Source organism: Sus scrofa, chromosome 9 (assembly GCF_000003025.6).
Source record: "Sus scrofa isolate TJ Tabasco breed Duroc chromosome 9, Sscrofa11.1, whole genome shotgun sequence".
Lineage (NCBI taxonomy): Eukaryota > Metazoa > Chordata > Mammalia > Artiodactyla > Suidae > Sus > Sus scrofa.
Genome location: NC_010451.4, coordinates 49,428,466 through 49,444,596, shown reverse-complemented (window position 1 = coordinate 49,444,596; position 16,131 = coordinate 49,428,466). Strand labels below are relative to the sequence as shown.

The 16,131-nt window shown below is 39.9% G+C and overlaps 1 protein-coding gene across 7 annotated transcripts in view; it reads left to right on the top strand.

The window, feature by feature from the left end:
* The window catches only part of LOC102164776, a 341,561-nt gene that overhangs the window by 79,061 nt on the left and 246,369 nt on the right, over nt 1-16,131 (top strand). For 5 of the 7 annotated variants that reach the window (XR_002335701.1, XR_002335700.1, XR_305419.3 and 2 more), the window contains 2 exons: nt 6,642-6,766; nt 7,295-7,524. The exons of the other annotated variants lie outside the window; for them this stretch is intronic. The gene's annotated coding sequence lies outside the window, so the exon portion shown is untranslated. Of the gene's footprint in view, nt 1-6,641; nt 6,767-7,294; nt 7,525-16,131 lie in introns of those variants that run through there. 7 annotated transcript variants of the gene reach the window in all.

Genomic DNA, 16,131 nt, shown 5'->3' with positions numbered 1-16,131 from the left:
AGGTGTTTTTTTTTTTTTTAACCATAGTTCTCTTCTAGTTTCACACCTTTTGGCTTTTGTTGGCAACTGTTGTTAATTCATCACAGACATCATGGGTATTGGCTCTGTGCTAGGCATTATGGCTATAAGGTTACCAAAACAAAAAAGACATCTAGTCTTAGCCCTTGCCCTCCAGAAGCTTTCAGTTGAGAAGTGGAAAGAAACAATTAAACAGATGATAACATTCAGGGGAGAAGTAACTGTAAGGTGCTGCCCTTTGGGGGGAAGGTTAACTTTATGGTCTTGCCAGTTCCATTAGAGCCACCAGTGTGATCCCTTTAGTTCCCTCGTTAAAGGAGGTGACCTCTGTTCCAGAAGGTAAGAGTAGGATACTGAATGCCCACTGGCGTGCACTGGCCTCCTCCTCTCAGCTACTCAGTATCTTACTCTTACCTTCTTCAAAAGTGCCTTCTTAGAGGAAAAGAATTACCCTTCTGGAACAGATGAGTGCCAGGAGGCTGGCCTTGAGAATCCCAATGTGGAAGGGCAGTGGTGTCATCTTTGATGAGAACCTCAGCCCAGTTTCTTTCTAACCTGCTGTAGAAAAGGAAGGGGGCTAATAGACCTGAGTACCTTCCATGTGCTATAGATGATGGTGGTGATTTATTTCATTTATGTTCTGTAGAGTCCTTGTGTGGTCCGGATGTGGCACCTGGCTTCATCTGAACAGTACAGTACAAAATGAGCTGATAATTTGCTTCATCATTTTAAGGATAGTAAACAACCAGTACCATCCTAGATGCACAGACAGAAATAGGTTCACTGTGTTAATGAGCAAAGGGCTTGCTGTATGACGAACATAAAAGTCAATACTGTGGCACCAGTTTCTGAGAAAAGAAAGAACTTTGAGGTCGACTGGCAAGGAAGCAAGAGGCAGGGTTCAAATCTGTCTCCCCAGTTCAGGGCCAAACAGGGAAATTCCAAACTTGGAAGCTGATGGACTAGTCTTGAATCAGAATCAGTCTGTATAAACTACTCCTTTTGTTGGAAGCCAGATTTTCCTTATTGAAGGACTTCTTGTAAGGGCTCCAGTACCAACATTTCTATTCTTTAACTTCCATGGACTGAAGATACTTGGTTCAGGGGTCATCCTGGAGACATGGGTTCCTATCTTGCACATGTTCAGGGCTATATCTGTAAAATAACTGTGCATTTAACAACTTATTTCAAAGAAGCAAAACCAACTTAAGCTGGTCAGTGGGGTGTTTCTTTGTTTTGTTTTGTTTTTGCTTTTTAGGGCCGCACCTGTGGCATGTGGAGCTTCCCAGGCTAGGGGTCTAATCGGAGCCGCAGCTGCTGGCCTACACCCCAGCCACAGCAACGCCAGATCCCGAGCTGCGTCTGGGACCTACACCACAGCTCACAGCAATGCGTCTGGGACCTACACCACAGCTCACAGTGGGTCTTAACCCACTGAATGAGGCCAGGGATAGAACCTGCAGCTTCATGGTTCCTAGTTGGATTTGTTTCCGCTGCATCATAATGGGCACTCCAAAGCTGGTCAGTGTTTTACATGCTGTTTCAGTTGTATACAATGAATGCTTTGGGGTATTAGGCTTAATTCTCTCCTAGAATCCCTTTGGAGAAAGTTAGAAAGTATCTATAAAAGTTGGAGAAACTGAGGCTCTGGGAAGTTGTTCAAGCTCCTTACAGCCAGCAGTGATGGAATGAAGGATGAGAACCTTACCTCTCTGATTCTAAAATCCAGTCTTTCAGGATGGCTTGAGTTGCTTGTACTATTAAGAATTGGTTACAATTTTATATTTGGGTATTAAAAATAGAATGGAATATTAGGGTTAAACTTTCACTGACTTAAAGTAATGACTGATAGTTTGGTTGGAAGCTCCGAGTTTTTTTTTTTTTTTTTCTATTAGTATTTCTCTTGGAATTATCTCTTCAGTTAGGCGAAGAGATTCGCCAAGAAAAATCACCACTCAAAGTGACAGGAGCACCTTATTTTTGATCCCAGTCATTGCCATCCAGCCTCATCACTCACCAGACTTGACCTCCATGACTTATAAAATCAAATGCCCCCTCAAGGCTGGAAACTTTTTGCCTTCAACATCAAGTACTGAGCCTCAAGCTCTGGGACCATTCTGAAAGAAGATCCTAGGCAGCTCTTGATATCAACACTGGCATGTTTGGTGAAAGTGAGTGCTTTTAAAGGGATAGTAATAATTTGTAAAGAGTTTTTGCCCCTTCACACTATAGATTCTAAGTTCACATCCTGCAACCTTGGGCACATGACTCAACCTCTCAGTTCCTTAACTTCATCTGAGAAGTAGAGTAATAGGAGTATCATGTAGGATCATGATAAGGGTTACATTGAGATAATGCATGCACGGTGCTTCACAGGATGCCAAGCTTGTATGAAGCGCTATTATGCTAGCTATTACGTTAATTATTATCATCATTTTATTCATATTAGAATTGATTAAAGTGGAGAGTTGGCATTTTATTTCCCAAGCCTACGGTGGACTTAAGCCACTTTACTAGGCTGATAGATCTTTTTCCTTTCTGGGCTTTGTTTTCCCTTCACCACGACAACACTTCTGGTTTTAAACATCCGTTTATCCCTGGACTCTCAAACAAAATAAAAACGCTTGCTTCTAAAATGGTTCTATTAAAAATCATTTATACCAGCACTTGGCAAACTTTTTCTGTAAAGATCCAGATAAGTGTTCTGGACTTTGCGAGCTGTAGGATTTCGGATGCACCCGCCCAGCACTGCTGCCGTAATGTAAAAGCGTACGCCCTAGACAGCACCAAAGGGAACGCGTGTGGGTGTTGCGATATTTATGAACCTTGGAAACTGGATTTCGTATCATTTTCAACTGTCAAAAAATACTACAAAAATTATTTTCCACCATATAGAAATGTAAGAATCACCCATAACTCCTGTGTTATATAAAAACGCCTGGGCGCCTACCTAGTTGGCTGACGACTAGTATATGCTTTAACTGGAGTTTCAGTCCCTGTGGCGGTGTCAGGAAACTTTTTTTTTCTTTCCAAGTTCTAGAAGAACTTTCAGAAAACATGTCTTTGAGGGGCAGTGCCATGCATGGGGCATACACATAATAGCTGCTTAGCCCCTGGGTTCAGTGTGGGCAGGATGGCTGGCACAGGGGGAGCCAGGTTGGCCCGCTTGAAGTTTTCATTTATGGGAAAACACCAAGGCCTCTGGGAAGAGGCGGTAAAAAGTGCATCTGCCATCATGATGGACATGGCTTCAACCAGGATTTGGACTCTAAACCCTTAGAGGTGTTCTAATTTGGGCAAGTTTAACTTAGTTTTTGAGCTTCAGTTTTCCTAACCATAGAAGTGGAAATAACATCGCCTACTCTGAAGTTACTATGTACCATGTTATGTAGATTCTGTACATGACTGTATATTAAGAGAATAGTGATTACTATGTGGTGGATATTTCATACATGTTGCTGAGTATTAATAGGCGCTTGGCTCATATTTCTTTCCATTATCCGTCAGTGGGCAGTCTTGGTGGTTGTGAAATGTAAGAGTGGGAAGGGTGGACTTCTGGTATGTAAAAAGAAGTCCTCCGATTTTTAAAAAATTTTTTTTAATTTTCAGGGGTGTGTATGTAAGGGCTGGTGAGAAAACAGGACATTTTTGGCAAAGGAAAAAATAGACTATTTGACATAAGTGACACTTGAAGCTTGTACAAGCAGTGGCTCTGTCATCAGGTTAGGACTTGGCTCAAGATGACATTGGTTTCTGAGGGATCAATCAAGGTGTCAGGACCATTGCTGGAATGGCATCTTCAGGCAGAGTGTCCCATCATCGTCTACTTCCCGCATGCATCGGGGCTCCTTGAAAGGAGAATCAGGGCTGTTGAAGAGGGTCTGTTTGTACAGTCAGAATGGAAATCACTGGTGAGGGTGGCGGTGTACAGGCAAGACTGTGTGCATGTGAAGAGAGGGGGAGAGTGAGAGAAAGGGGTACTTTTCTGCTTATTTATGGTAATAAGTCCTGCTGGTGGAGAAAAACAGGAGAGACGTGTCCTAGGAGTCCGGGTACACAGTGGAGACGGTCACTTCTGTAGATTGCACACTCACTCAGCACAGGGGTCTGGACTGAGGGAAACAGACCTCTTCTGTTTCTGGCCTCTGAGGCAGCTTACAGGTACATTTTTTGAAATAGGGATACAGAGATTATTGTGTACTAAAAATAACTTTGTGATATTCCTGATAAACAGATGCCTCTGGGTGAAATTAGAAAGATTTAACTTTAGCTTAAAAATGACTGTTTCTTCTCCCTGATTTTAGCAACATGTTAATGCTAGCACAATGTTTTAAGACAAGATTTGGATTTAGTTGCTCATGATGGAAGATTTTCTCTAAAAATTTAAAATTCCTACATAAATTCTATAACTCAGGAAGTTATTTCTACAAATTAAGATTGCAAGAATATAGAATCATTTAAATTTGTAAGGGTACATGTCTTTTAAAAGGGGTGATGTGTGAATTCTTAGAATGCTGTAAGTCATGGGGACATATTGGCTTAAATTGTAATTTCCATAGTTTAGTCCACTTTAGACTAATAGCCAGTTACTAATAAGTTAACTAATCCATAAACTTTCGTGGGAAATTCTTTTTCTTTCTTTCTTTTTTTTTTTTTTTTTTTTTAAACTTTTTAGGGCTGCACCCGCGGCATATGAAGGTTCCCAGGCTAGGGGTGGAATCAGAGCTACGGCTGCCAGCCTACGCCGCAGCCACACAGGATCCTTAACCCACAGAGCAAGGCCAGGGATCGAACCCACAGCCTCATGGTTCCTAGTCGGATTCATTTCCACTGAGCCACTCCGGCAATTCTTAAAAAAGATGTACACATAAGTTACTAAATACAGCTTTAATTGACCTTTATTTTATATATAAATGACTATATCTTAACAATATATGAAAATGTCTTTAAGTGGTGTATATGCTTATTTTTCTACTTTAAATAGCATCAAAGTGATATAAAATGTGTGTAGAAAAAATTAGGTAGTTTGTTTTTGGTTCCTGTCTTCCAGTTCTCTCTTAGGTCTGGAAAAGCAAAAGCTGCTTAATTTCATAAGGGAGTAATTATATGAATTGTCAAGATAATACTAGGTACAATAATTTTAGAGAAATATAAGTATGTATACAAAATAAATAGGGTTTGTTTGCCCTTTAAGGAAATTTTTTATAGTTTATTAGGATGGTAAACTTAATTATACTCATATACACATGTCTACATTATTTTTTTGATTTTTAGGGCCACATTCATGGCATATGGAGGTTTCCAGGCTAGGGGTCGAAAGGGAGCTGTGGTTGCTGGCCTACGCCACAGCAACACAGGGACCTGAGCCCTGTCTGTGACCTACACCAAAGCTATGGCAACACTGGATCCTTAACCCACTGAGTGAGGCCAGGGATCAAACCTGCGTGCTCATGGATCCTAGTCAGATTCGTTTCTGCTGTGCCACGATGGGAACTCCCACATGTATACGTTTTATGTGCTGATAAAATCTATTTTCATAGTTACATACTTGTATATGTCTAAGTATACATTTTTATGTCTAAATATGTATAAAGGCATATTAGGGTTATTTCGAGAAGTTTAAAGATAAATGTAATAAAAGATTATGTTAAGGAAAACTAAACATGAAGGGTTTGAGGAAGGCGAAATTGCTTTGCTTGGTTTATAATGCTAGCATGTTAAAGGAAACTGAATTGAGTTAAACATTATTTAGAAGGTTGGCTCATTATTAACAGATTTATCTTAAGGCTTGTGAATCCTTCACTGCAAATTGTTATGTGGATGATAGACTCTGTGTATATATATGCACACACATATAGACACACATATATACAAAATGTAAAATTGGTTTTCTTTAAAAATTGGTTTTCTTTAAAAAATTGGTTTTCTTTAAAAATTTGTTTAAAAATTTAAAAATTGGTTTTCTTTAAAAAAAAAATCCAGTTATTCTCCATTGAAATAAGAGGTTCCTTTTCATTGCCTATATAGTCTGCTAAGTGCCTAAATTTTGGTCATATTTTGAATAATTTTGACCCATATTTCCCCTTTTGTTGACAAAAGTTAAATTTCTAATAATCATTGTCTTTCTTGTGAGTTGAAAAATACTGCCTATACCTGTTTTTTGCCTTTGGATATGGTTTTTATTCCCATTTTATTTCCTTGGACATCCCTTCTTCATTTTAGCTTTCTAAGGTAAAATCCCCAAATCAGAAGAATTAAGCCGTTAAAACCAAAATCTATCTTTGGGTTTCCTGGTATGGCTGTTAGGTAGCACAAAGATTGACTCCTTCCCCTTCTAAAAGGAAGAATAGTAGAAAAAATTAGATCTTTTGTAATCAAAGTTTTTTAGAACTAGAGCTTGGCAATGATTTCAGGAACAATGCTGTGTTTTTGGATACTTGCTGTTTTTACTCCAGACCTTAAAAGTTTATTACTCAAACTCCAAGTTATTTTGATTTAGCTATACCCGACGATCACTCTGCATCGCAAATTTAGACTCATGGTGTAGTATCACTTGATGTGTGGTCCAGTTACTTGCTCATATTATTTGATAACCCCATTGAAGTATTTCTTCCTGAAAACAGATCATTGGATGTCCCTAATGCCGGCAGATGAATTTGCAGTGGGAAAGCCTGTTGAAGATGACGTGCAAATGGGGCAGAGATCTGTTAGCTTGCTCACCTGATGCTTATATTCAGGATAGTCTGAGGTACCATCAAGGGTTTATCTTGGGCCATGAATCTTTCTTCTCAGAAGGAGACATCTTTAGCTCATGTAATTCAAGAAGGAGAAAAACTGGGTCTTGTTTAGAGCTCAGTGCCTTTAAGACGTGAATGGGGAACCCTGGACTGCCTTTTCTGCCTTTAAGCCCCTTCATTCTTTGTTTTACAACAATTCCACAACGTGGGAAGGCCTTGTATGTTGTGGTTTGGAAGAGAACAGGAGAGTCAGACAAAATTAACTACCATCATAGAACTTGTATAATGCTGGCCTCCTAGAGATAAAATGTGTCCCATGAGAAGAGTTTTGTACTTAGGTCTCTGTAGACCTTCTAGTATCTTTAATATTACCAAGATCTAAGGATCAAAGAAATCACGACATTGTTAAATTAGTTAATACTCCCGTATCTGGTTCTTGGGTCTCTTAGCATTGGGAATGGAAATTCTTTTCATGATGTAATTTGAGCAGTCTTGGAAAGTGAAAACTCTCATATTCTTAAGTATATGTTCTCTTTCAGTGCTCAAAAATACTGTCTCCAGAGTCTTAAATGCTACTGTGCACCAGTCAAATGATCCAAGAAGTGATATTCTAGAACAGAAGGATAACTTAAAAGATGACTTTACGGCTTGGAATAACTACTATCGGAAACTGTCAGACACCCATGCAGATGTGGATTGGTCATATCTGTAAACATGAGCAGTGACCAAAATGGGGAATTTAGAAATAAAGCCAACATGCTTTCTCGTCCCTGTGGTATGTAATTCTGTGATGAATCATACTTTAACAATTATGTGCCAAGCAATAGTGGAACCAGGAAAAAAACTACTCCAGGTAATATTTGCCCTTAGAGGATAAGACTGTAGACCAACTAAAACAATTTATCAAAACAGTGCACTAGATGAAAAAGGTTGTCTATTTTTTCATTTAGACGAGATAATCCAGCATAGGTAAATTGATAAAGTCTGAAACCCTGGAGTACGGGCATGGGAAGCAACTGCTGTGGGTTTGGTGCTTTTTTTTTTGTTTGTTTGCTTGTTTTGGAATTAGGTAGAGGTGATTGCACAACATTAAGACTGTACAAGTTGCCACTGAATTATTTCCTTTAAAATGGTTAATTTTATATTATGTGAATTTCCCTAAAAACCAAACTGACAAAACTTGTTAGGCTCACTGTAAGACCCTTGATATGCTGTGCCCACTACTCCAAAGCTCTGTGTCATGAACTTTGCTCAGTCTCAACCAGTTCCATGCCTCCTAAGACCTGTCTTAAAATAATGCAACTCAGACCCTTAAACTTTATAAATAATATCTCCTTTATTATCCTTTATTATTCCAGTTAAGATGCTTGTTTGTCTTACTGCGGTGGTTCTGATAAACTTAGCTTTACTTGAGTTTTCTGGTGGTCTTTTGGAAGGTCAGCATGATCAGTAAAATCTCTTCCATGGGTTTAAAAAAACTATTTTCAGGGGATTCTTTTTTCTATCCTCAATAGGGTAGCAGCTTTCTGACTCCAGGTAGATATAAGAATGGAGCAAGTTTTCCCATAGTGGCCAGAGGTAGAGGTAGAGAGGCCACTTCCAGCCCCATGAGAAATGGGACAGCAAAGATTAATAGTCATGTAGCCAATGTTTAATATAAGTCTTTAGGTATTTACAAATAAGGAGTAAAGAGTTCTTATTTTAAGAATTACACAGAACAGGGGATGATGGGAAAGCCTGGAAAAGCTGAAGTCTATGTTTTACTTTGGGTAGGAGAGGCCAGGCTTATAGAGAAATCAGTTTCAGACTCACTATATTGGGAAGGAAGGATGTAAACCTGTCAATGAGCTTATTGCCTTCATCTGGTTTGACTCAAGAAATAGTCAGTGTCCAGCCTGTTTATGAAGAGTCTTAGTACCTGTAGATGACTAGGACTGATTTTTTTTTTTTTTTTGTCTTTTGTTGTTGTTGTTGCTGCTATTTCTTGGGCCGCTCCCGCAGCATATGGAGGTTCCTAGGCTAGGGGTCGAATTGGAGCTGTAGCCACCGGCCTACGCCAGAGCCACAGCAACGCGGGATCCGAGCCGCGTCTGCAACCTACACCACAGCTCACAGCAACGCCGGATCGTTAACCCACTGAGCAAGGGCAGGGACCGAACCCGCAACCTCATGGTTCCTAGTCGGATTCGTTAACCACTGTGCCATGACAGGAACTCCAGGACTGATTTTTTAAGAGGAGGGTGTGTGTGGTGTCTGGAATCATATATTTGCTGTCTATTGCTTTGTAAAAAATTATCCTGTAATGAGTGGCTTAAAACAACACATGTTGAATATCTCAGTGTCTGTGGGTTAAGTTGGGTATCTTATAGTATTTGTGGGTTAAGAATCCAGGCCCATCTCAGCACGTCCTGGTCACCTACTTCAGAATCTTTTTCGGTTACAATCAAGGTGTTGGCTGGGCTGCTGTCACCTTGTCTCATGTTGGGAAGTTCTGCTTCCGAGCTTGTGTGGCCGTGGACAGAGTTCCTCCTGGGCTGTTGCTCTGAGGGCCTCAGTTCCTCACTGGATGTTGTCTTGAGGCAACTGTTTCTTGCCATGTGGGTCTCTCCAACATGGTGGCTTGCTTCCTCGAAGGATGGGGACTGAGAAGTTGATAGAATCCAGCAAGTCAAAAATCGGCCTTCTGTATCCTCATGTTGAAAGCTGTATTCTATCACTTTTGCTGTATTCTGTTAATGAGAATCAAGTCACTGGGGTCTAGCCCATGTTCTAGGGGATGGAACTACACAGGGTATGAGTGCCAGTGGGGATCATTCAAAAGCTACCTTTGGGAGTTCCCGTTGTGGCGCAGTGGTTAACGAATCCGACTAGGAACCATGAGGTTGTGGGTTCGATCCCTGCCCTTGCTCAGTGGGTTAATGATCCGGCGTTGCTGTGAGCTGTGGTGTAGGTTGCAGACGCGGCTCGGATCCAGCATTGCTGTGGCTCTGGCGTAGGCCGGCGGCTACAGCTCTGATTCGACCCCTATCCTGGGAACCTCCATATGCCATGGGAGCGGCCCAAAGAAATAGCAAAAAGCCAAAAAAAAAAAGAAAAAATGCTACCTTTGAAAATGGTCTACTGCACATGATAATCATACCTAATTTAAACAGTGCATCTCAATAGCTTGAAAATTATAGTGAACTTGTTATTCTGAATTTAAACCAAAAGAAAACCACAAGAGAAGACTCTTAAAATTTTATCCTGAGGGTCTCTGAGAGGCTAAATATTTAATGCACACACTGGTTTTTAAGATTCCCTATCTGTCTGACAGTGTTACTGGTTTTTTCTCAGATGAAGTGCCGGAAAAGTTAGGTGTGTTGAAACTGGAGTGTCTGAAAAGTTAGGTGTTTTGTATTTACTTTTACCTTGAAAACTACAAGGCTTGTGTTGTCATCAGCCTCATTCCAATTGACTGGGTTTGCAGACCTCTCCATGGAACAGCTTCACTAAATGAACCAAATGTTTTTTTGCAATTAGAGAAACATCTCAGTACATGGGAAATTGTGGGGAAATTGTGGTGTTTGCTTCAGAAACAGGGATTATTCTGTTTCTTACCATCTGAACTTGTCTAACTATAAAAACAGAAACTTGGTTTGACTGTATCTGGTAGGTTTTCAATAGGTGTTAATTCATTATCTCTTGGAGATGGGGATCTTTGGTATGCTCTAATGGATCAAGGATTAGATCAACAAGTAAGAGACCAAGGCGTTGAAAGAATAATTACCTAATGTATCTGGGATGGCCCTTACAACAACCTTCTCAGTTTACCTTTGAAGAAATTGAGGTACAAAGAGTGGGAATTGTTTATCCAAGAAGATAAAGCTAATTAGAGGAATTTTTAGATTGACACCAGGTCTATTCTTGATTGAGGTTAACTCCATGCCACAAGTATTATAGACTGGATTAAGTATTATGCACTGGGTTAAGACTAAGATTCAAATCCTATCAACTTTGTCCATTTTGTTTCCCACTATATACTATACCTGAAACTGGAAACCTGTATCTGAAGTTTATATCAATAATATTAATAACATTTGTTGAATACATCATGAGTGAATGAAGTCCTAGTTCTGTGATGAACTGGTTGAATGACTATGGCAATTCGTTTCCCTTCTCTGATCTTTAGTTTCCTCATATTTAACATGAGAGTTGTGGTTTTTGGTTTGGTTCATCTTTTTTTTTTTTTTTTTCTTTTTGGGGCCACACTGCAGCATATGGAGGTTCCCAGGCTAGGGGTCGAATTGGAGCTGTAGCTGCTGGCCTACACCACAACCATAGCAACTCGAGATCCGAGCTGCATCTGTGAGCTACACCACAGCTCAAGACAATGCCAGGTCCTTAATCCACTGAGCAAGGCCAGGGATCAAACCTGGGTCCTCATGGATGCTAGTCAGATTGATTTCTGCTGAGCCACAACAGGAACTCCTGGTTCATCTTTAAAATTCCTTTCAGTTCTAAATTACTATGATTTAATAATAAGTAGTATTTATTGAGTATTGCTTGCACACTACGAATAACACAATACTGCCATTTAATTCTTGTGAACACCCTATGATAAAATAAACCTATGAGGAAAATTGCTAAGCGCTAATAGTAATTTTGATCTCACTCTGAGCCATGCACTTATTAACTCATTTTAATCCTCATCGCTACTCTTTGAGGTACAGAGAAATTTAATTTGTACAGGGCCACATAGGTAATAAGGGGTGGAGCCAGAACTTGAACACAAATGGTGCAATTTCAGAGCCTGTCTGCTTAATCAGGTTGTTATACAGAGTAGTGACATTGTAAGGTCAAAACTGTGGGCTCATTTTGTTCAGTTAAACCTGAGTTAAAGCTTTGTGGCTGCTAGCTTTTTAATTTTCTATTTATAAAAGTTATTTGTACCCAGCTATATTAGCCTTTTCATTTCTTTCCACTTTATAGTCTCCAAGCAAACATTAAATTGCTAAATATGTTGCTATATGTATGATATATATGTGATATATCTTTTATAATACTACCCTGTCATTTAAATAGTGTGTGGAAGTTAGTATAATTGGCGTTAGTAGTACTGTTTGAAATAATTGGAAATGGAGAATTATTTTTCTGAAGTCATGTCTGGGGTAAGGTGGGTGGATATTTGACTTGCATGGAGAGATTGAGCTGAAATTCCAGAATTACTCAAAATGTTTGGACTGGTGAGGCTTAATGTTCTGGCCATCTGGCAGAAGAAAGACATTAGTCAAACCCATGGAGAATGTGGAAGATGAGGTTTAGATGGTGTGGCTCCAACTTGGTGCTTTATTTTTGTTTTGGTCGCTTTAAGAGTATAACTCAAGAACTCCGAGTCTTCATTTCTGAACACCTAATATGACTAAGACTATATTAGTTGTAACTCTGTATGCAAAACTTGAAAGTGAAATCAGGCAATTTTCTGAATATTGAACTTTTTATGTGGAACTGTGAAAGACCCCAAAGAGTCAAAACAATCTTCTGAAAAAAGAACAAAGCTAGAGATGTATCAAGCTTCTTGATTTTACTCTGTGCTATGGTACTGGCTCCCAGATGAAAGCAAACAACTATAGATCAGTGGAACAGAATAGGGAGCCCAGATGTAAACTCACCATGGTCAATTCATCTATGACAAAGGATTCAAGAATATGCAATGGGGAAAAGTCGATCTGTTCAGTAAATGATACTGGTAGAACTGGACAGCCACACATAAAATAATGAAATGAGAACATTTTATCATACCATATACAAAAAAACTGAAAAGTTAAAGACCTACGTGTAAGACTAGAAATCGTAAAAATCATAGACTTTTAGAAACGATAGAATACTCTTTGACATCAGTTGTAGCCATATATATTTATCTCAGGAAAAGGAAACAAGAGCAAAAATAAACAATTGGGACCTAATTAAATTTAAAAGGTTTTACATAGCAAAAGAAACCATTGCTAAAACAAAAATACAAGCTACTGAATGGCAGAAAATGTTGGCAAATGATATGCCTAATAAGGGGTTAATATCCAAAATATATAAAGAGCTCATACAACTCAATATCAGAAAACCCTAAACCTGATTTAAAAATGGGCAGAAGACCTGAATAGACATTTTTCCAAAGAAGACATTCAGATGACCAACAGGCACATGAAGAGATAGTCAGCATCACTTATCAGAGAAATGCAAATGAAAACCCCAGTGAGGTATTGTTTTATATCTTTCAGGATGACTGTCATCAAAAAATCAACCTATAGCAAATGTTGGCAATGATGTGGACAAGAGATTTCCTGGTACACTGTTGGTAGGAATGTAAATTGGTGCAGCCACTATGGAAAACAGTATAGAGGTTCCTCGAAAAGCTAAAAATAGAATTGCTGTATGATCCAGCAGTCCCACTGCTGGGCATATAACTGAAGAAAATGAAAACAGTAACTCGAAGAGTTACATGTGCCCCAGTGTTCACAGCAGCACTATTTATAATAGCCACGATATGGAAGTAAGCATAAATGTTCATCAGCAGAGGAATGGATAAAGACGTGATACACATATACTGTAGAATATTACTCAGTCATGCGAAATGGCAGAATTTCATTATTTTTAACAACACGGATGCACCTGAAGGGTATTATGCTTAGCGAAATGTCAGAAAGAAAAATCTTATCTCTTACCACTTAAATGTAGAATCTAAAAAATGAAAAATACAGCAAAGGCAGGTACAAACTAGTGGTTACTAGTGGAGAGGAGGAAGGGCAGGAAAAGCCTAGAAGTAAGGTACAAACCACTATGTATGTGTAAAATAAGCTACAAGGATATATTGTATAGCACATGGAATAATAGCCTGTATCTTGCAACTTTAAATGGACTGTAACATATACAAATGTCACATCACTATGTTGTATATGGTGAGGACATGAAAAGCTATGTAATTGGAGCATAGTCATGTACTCTAATGGAATTCACTGAGAACCTTCTTAGTACTTGCTTCAGTTCAGCCAGCCTGTAGTTTGATGTCCACATGGATGTGGGTGGTATGGTATGGGGTAGTGTTAAGGAGAAGCGAAACACTAAAAGGCCAAGGATGGAACACTTAGTAAGGAAAGTGTCATTCTCAAGCAAGGGACTAGGTCTGATACGGAGTCCAGATTTTGGAAAGAAGATTGAAGTGAGTCTTTTAAGCTAAAAGGTGTCAGTGGTCTTTATCTTTGCTCCATATTAGAAAGCTCTCATTCTGAGTGATGCTGATTGGTTGGGGCTGCCTGGGCTTGTCTGTTACGTCCGTCTGGGCTGGCCTAATGGTGCCCTGCTGTGTACGTGTTCCCGGGTGGCCAGCTGCCTCTGCTCTGAAGGAGACGTACAGCCATGACGTTATGCCACTGGTTCAGTCTTAGCAGGTTAAGTGGATAGTTAACCTGTGGAGCCTAATGGGGGATTGAGAATCCTGGGTTCTAGTCTTGGTAATGGCATGCCCTTAGCTCTGTGAACCCTGGGCTCACATGAAACTTCTCTAGGACTTATAGTGTCATCATTGGTGTAAAAAAACAAACAAAAAAAACAAGGTGGGCCTAGATCTGTGAAAACTGCCTCATACTCAGCTCTGGGTTCTGCTGAGGCATTTTAAAAGTAACCACAGTGGCCTTAGCCCCCTTACCTGAACTCCTGACCAACAAGGGACGTCTCCCCCAGAGTTTCTTGAAGGAAAGGTTCTCCTTCTTAAAAACAAAAAAGCGGCCTTTAAGATTGTTTCCAGTTCAAGCGTTCTAGAAAATCTGGTTTGAAACTGTTTAACCTAATTATTACTTTAAAGATCAGTTATAGGTCTGACTGAAAACATCGCATTCTGAATGGAAAAAGTGTGTGTTTCATTTTTTTTTTTTTTTTGCTTCTGACTTTTTAAGACTGGTTTGTTGATGTGTCAGTGTGAACATTTGGGAGCCTGAGGTTGCATGTGAGTTTATACTTTCGAATCCTGAGTATAGCCTGAGAAATGAAAGTGTATGGAAGACATCCTGTTCACCCACAGAAAATAGCCTCTCACTCTGAGTTCTTTCAGTAAATATCATTTTGAAGAAAGATGGCATCCTTTCTTTTGAAAGTTCTCCATCGTTCCTCGAAATGAATTTCTTTTCTTGGAAAAAATCAAGTAAAAGAATCACAAAGCGTTTATGTATTCAGAGCAGCTAATGGTCCATCTGAGCTTCTGGGAGGTGTGAACCCTCCTAGCCAGCCCAGGTGATACTGTGCCATACTTCTCTGCCAGTGGCCACAAGGTCAGTGGTGCTGTCAGCATATCTGTGTTTTACTAAGGCAACCAAATGGAATTTGTGTGCATTAGTCTAGTGATGATTGGGCAAGAAATAATATGTATGTTGACTCTATTTCATGGAAATAATATGTATATTGACTCTATTTCATGGAAATTGGAGATCTGCTTTTTCTGCCCAAATGCTTCATCCTTAGGAAGGCAAATCCCACGAGGGTAAATGTTCTCTAAGGAAGGCCTAAGAGCATTCTCCTAATATCATAACCTCACCAGATTCTTGAGTGAGTTTGTTTGTATACCCACAGCTGTGGAGGGGACTAATGCAATTCTATCTAAAGGCCTTAAAGGGTACTATTACAAACTGGATACAGTATCAGAAAGGTCTCCTAAGTGCCATCTTTGCCAAGTTCTGGCTTTAGTTCTTAGCAACTGTCTCCCAACAGGCATAATCTTTGTTTGGCAGTGAAGAGGGAATAGACACCCATGGAACTGTACTTGACAACCACAGGAAAAAGATGAGTTAGGTACTGTCTCTCCTTCAAGAATCTTGTGTGTGTGGTCTTCTTAGCTCTTGTGTAACAAACAACCCCAAAACTTGGTGACTTAAGACAATGGCTCTGCAACTTGGGCAGTTGGATGGGATTACGTGGGCTTCTTCTTTGCTCCACATGGTGATCTGGGGGCCTCCATGAGATGCCATGAATGACAAGGGGCTGAAAACAGCTTAAGCTGAGCAGGAATCCCTTTCCCTTTCTGTTCTCTAAGGGGTCTTTCTGCTTGGCCTCTTCAGAATGGTGGTCTCCAGGTAGTTCAGCTTCATGGCTGCCAAAGCTACTGTTCCATGATGCCTGGATTGGAGCTAAGACACTTCTTATGACCCGGCTTCAGAGGTCTGTTATTCAGGCAAGTCATTGTGACCTAACAATGTTCAAGGCGGGCGGGGGGGGGAATCAGTCTCCAGCTTTCAAAGAGAGTAATAGAATTGGCATAGCATCTAGCATGTTAGATATGTCTCCTCCAGTGTTCTCAGCCACCTTGGGTGAGGTTACAGATGAGTAAACCAAGCGATGATGGCTCAGGGAACTTGTC